Genomic DNA, 4951 nt, shown 5'->3' with positions numbered 1-4951 from the left:
AGCCGCCATGTTGCCCCCTCCCCGCCCCCCCCTCGGGCACCTCCTCCCCCCGCCCGCCGCGCCCCCCTCCCCCGGCGCCGGGAATCCCTCCGCGCCGGCCCGGCCGGATCTCGCCGAGGGGCGGGGATGCCGCTGGAGCGGCGGCGGTGCGGCCGAAGGAAGGAAGCCTTGCTCCCGGACCGCCGCCGCGCCGTGGAGCTCACCCGGCCGGCGGGCCCAGAGCAGAGAGGGGACTATTTCCCGGCGGCGGCGGCGGCGCAGGGATCCCGGCGGGCGGGAGCGGCGGGCCCGGTGGTGCCGCGGCCAGGGCGGGAGGAGCCGCGGCCGCGCAGGGGCCGAGCGGGGACGGGAGGCGCGGGAGGGGGCCCGGCCCGGGGCCGCGGAGTGGGGAAAGCCGGTGCTGTCACATTGCTGAAATCGCACGATGTGTGAACCCGTGCTGGTTTTCTTGCTAAATTCAAAAAGTGATCTATTTATTTACCTGCTTAGTGAATTCCGGTGCGTTACCAAGTGCTGCGGTGTTACCATCCAGTTTATCTCCGATATTCACGTTTTATGAGGTAAAAAAGGGCTGAGACGGGCTCCAGACCGACTCTGAGTTACAGTGTGACAACAGTCTTGCTGCTTAATCTGGAGATGCATTATTAGTCTGGTTTGTTCTGTGCAAATACATTTAATGTTCTTGTGGCTATGATTTAATATGTGTTATAAGTATTTTTAATGATGCAGTGATAGTTTGTCAGTCTGATTTCCAGATGTAGGGGAAAAAGTATAAATTTTAATTGCTGTATATCAAATTAAAGTCTCCTGTTCCAGCTAAGAGTGTCTGACACAATCCATTACCCTTTGTCACATCTGAGCAATTCTTCCCAAACTTTGCCCTGGTGACTGTCTGCCCCAAGCTGCTTGATTGATTGATTGATTGATTGATTGATTGATTGATTGATTGAGGAGTGCTAGCGGGAGTATTGCAGCTGCTTTCTTAGGGTGAGATAAAGGGGAGATGACTACTTGTGTCCATACTTATGGCTACTAAGTGTTCATAGTGGTTTTTAGTTGGATTGTGACATGATGTAGTTGTGTTTGCTGTTTCTTGATACTTGCCATGAAAGCAGCACATTATGGTAAAATGAAGTACTTTTGAAAAATCTTTGGTGTATGTGTGCTTCCTAGAATATGTCAGGAAGATATTGTCAAGACTTTTCCTGCTTTGGGAGTTTTGTGGTCTTTGAATAACTGGTTTTGTGACAACTTTTGGCAGATGGCTATCAAAAATGCAAGTAAACCAGCTGTGACTCCTCTGTGCTTGCTGTTTTTCATGAGCTGGAGGGAAAGATTAGCAAGGACAAGGTAGGAGCAGCAGTGGTTGCCTGCAAGTGCCTCAACAATTGAGCATTTGCAGTCTCACAGTTTAAAGTACACAAAAGAGCTCACAATAAGAAAACACTGAAATGCCAGGGCCACAGGAAAATCTTGAACCAATGTTTGTACTTTTAAGGCACAAAATCATTACGAAAACTTGCAGGAAATTGGGATTTGTTGTTTTAGGTCTCCTAAGGCCATCTATTTGAGACTTTTAATCTTTATTTTCTATGGATGTGAAATTGGGGCATACATGTGGCACTATGACTATATTTGTCTGATAAAAGCTGTTGGAAGTTCTAGTAAGCTGTTACAGCTTTCAGGATTGTTAAGTTCTTACAGGTGTCATGAAAGTAACCACCTGAAAGGAAGAAAGATTCCTTGTGGCATGGTTTGGAGGAGAATTGTCAGAAGAGCTTGACCTTTTCTCTTTCTGCTGCCGATAAAACTGCATTTTGGAGGTTACAATAAAAGGGCTTAGGTTCACTTAGTCAAGCACTTAGATATTAGCAGATCCATATAATGATTTTATTTTTCCCCATGCAGTCTGGAAGTTGGCTTGCTTTGGGCTATTTCTTCTCTTGGATTCTTGTCTTTTCCTTCTCTTGTCTTCTGTTTTAATTTTTTTGTTTGGTTGTTTTTTATCCCTCTCTCCCCAGTTCCTCTGTCACATTCAGTATAGGGGTGCTTCTGGATTAGATGTGACATGATAATCAAGTAATTGTTTGTGAGATTGGTGCTGCATTTGTTATAGAAACTATGCATAAGGAGTTATCTTAGATTAATGTTAGCATATAGAATCACAGCATAGGCTGGGCTGGAAGGGACCTTAAAAATCATCTAGTTCCAAACCCTTGCCAAGGGCAAGGATGCCACTCACTAGATCATGTTTCTCAGAGCCCCATCCAGCCTGGCCTCGGACACATCCAGGGATGGGGCATCCACAACCTCTCCTTGCTTTAAGTTCTCTCCTTTCCTCTGTATATCCTTCCTTCTCTGTATCCCTATTTGTAATTTTTGTTTCCGGACATAAGCCCTAGAGGGCAGCAAAGCGACCAAAGCGTTCACAAGGTGCAAATTGGGCCAGTCTGAAGATCCTCTTTATGAGCCTGTCAGTTTTTCATTCTTGGACATTATGCCTTTCTTCTTAAAACGTGTTTCCCAAGTCATAGTTTCTGGGGAAAGGTTTGTGTTTAGGCAGGGATCCTTGGGGTACAAAGTGGATTGCAACAGAGGAAGGGAATTAGGGAATGGACAAGTCGAAGACAAGGAAGGTGAAGCAGTTGCTTCCTCCCTTTTAGTGAAATTACTAAAAAGTAGAAACAGAAGCTCAAAAAGAAACAGCTTTTCCTATCCATTAATTAACTCAGCTTAAAACCTACACGGCTTCTGAGGATTCTCCTGAGGCCTCTTGCAATTTTGGTTGGCGTGGGTTCTTGGAGTTCATTGCAAACCAGACTCTGATTGGAGTGTGGACTCCTGCATATTATTACCTTACAGTGAGGGTTAATGATGGTATTAACTGTTGAGTGGTGAGCTAGGGGAAAGTAAAGACTGTTTAGTCAAAAGAAACTAAATTCTTAAAGCAAGGCTTTAACGTGTCAGTATTACTATAGAATCATTTAGGATGGAAATTACCTTTAAAATTGAGTCCAACCACTAACCCAGCACTGCCAAGTCCCTCAATAAACCACATCCCTAAGTGCCACATCCATGCTTTTAAATACTGCCTGGGATGGTGACTCCACTACTTCCTTGAGCAGCCTGTTGCAATGCTTGACAGCTCCCTCTGTGAAGAAAGTTTTCCAAATACCCAATCTAAACCTCTCCTGGTACAACTGGAGGCTGTTTCCTCTCATCCTGTTATTACCTGTGAGAAGAGACCAATCCCCACCTGGCTATAGCCTCTATTCAGGCAGTTTTGACAGCCATGAATATTCCCCTCAGCCTCCTTCTTTCCAGGCTTAACAACCCCAGCCCACTCAGCTGCTCCTCATAAAATTCATGCTCCAGACTTTTCACCAGCTTTTTTGCTCTTTGGGTGCTCTTCAGGACCTCTTGTATGTTATGCCCATCTCAACTATAAATTTCTAACTCATTAAATTCTGGGTCAGGGAAAGTATTGCAGATCACATGTTTGTCGTTTTTATCTTATGGTGACAGTTTCATGCTTTCAGTTTTTTTGGAAAGAACATTTTGACAGTTTCCTGTCTTGGGAATGTTGCCTTACACCATTTAAAAATCTGTGTCTTTAAATATTTTTAGAAACAGGTCAACAGATTTGTGATGCTTCACTAGAAAAATTATAGATAGCTGATGTGTGTTGTGTGAAACCCAAAGAAAATAGGATGACTATGGAAACCTTTTGGCAATATCCAGCCTGGAAACTTGTGCTTTAATGTGAAGGTTTATAATTGGTCCATAAAGAAAAGTAAGCTCTTTGTCGTCATAAGCACATTAAGAAAAGCATGCCTGGATCAAGGTAATTTCAGATAAATTACACTGCTTGGAGTCTGTTCACGCCTCTGCTGGAAAATATATAGGTGTCATCCATCAAGTCCTGTGTTTCTTTTATATTAAACACAACTAGGCCTGCTGGGTGGTAAGTGGGAGGCTTAGAGTGGACAGGGTGAGATTTATTAGTTCTTTTACACTGATGGTTATTGCTGTGTTTCATTCAACATTCTTGAATTTTTCAAGGACTTTGCATTTTAGTGGAACCAGTGGAAGATGGTGGGTTTTCTACAGCTCTAGAAAATAAGGCCTTCAGTCTCAAGCTAGCATTTATTAGTATTTTTGAATTCTAGTCTTAATGTTTTAAGGCAGAAATCAGTAAAAATTTGTTCTGTAACTGGCCATTAAAATGAAACAGCAAAGCATTTCTTGCGTTTTTACTGTTGGTATCTCCCAACTAAGATTTTTTTCTTTGTTTTCTTTCTTTTTGTAGTGCTCTTTTCCAGCTGAAGATGTCAAGAGTTATCTGCTTTTGAGATCTGAATGGAATTCTTTTGCATCAGAACAGTTGGTAACTTATTCTTGGGAGACGAAGAAAGTCATGTTGCAGTTCTTTGAGAAGTTTAAGGACTTCAGCAGCTGTAGACACTTCTTCCTATTTAAATGCCTGTCACCAGGTATCATATCATATTGCCAAAATTTGAGACTCAGACTGTGTTGTACAGTGTCAGTGGTAGATACATTGAATGGAGTGGGGAGCGTTAGGACTTGGCACTCTGTTAAAAACAGTATTTTGAGATAGATTATTTGTTGCACTGTCGAAAGGCTTGTTCAGGAACGAGCATAATGGGTTAGTGCTAACATCCATCTTGCCCAGGACTTTGATCCTGACAGTTCTACAGAGGAACTCATTTTGGAGTGGGTGCCATAGTCTCCATTCTTTGTTGGCAAGAAGCCTATTCTTGGTCTTCTAAAGATTTTAACTCTGAAGTGTAAAGCTTGGTATCTTTAAAAAAAAAAATCTTATTCCTATGGATGTGTTACAAAAACTTCTGCTCCACCTTTACGAATTTGTAGACTTGCTTCAGTGACTTCCTACTTGTGAATTTTACTGACACTGTATGATTATATTTTT

The sequence above is a fragment of the Fringilla coelebs genome (assembly GCF_963513975.1).
Source record: "Fringilla coelebs genome assembly, chromosome: 3".
Taxonomy (NCBI): Eukaryota; Metazoa; Chordata; class Aves; order Passeriformes; family Fringillidae; genus Fringilla; species Fringilla coelebs.
Note: the sequence above shows the minus strand (reverse complement) of the source record.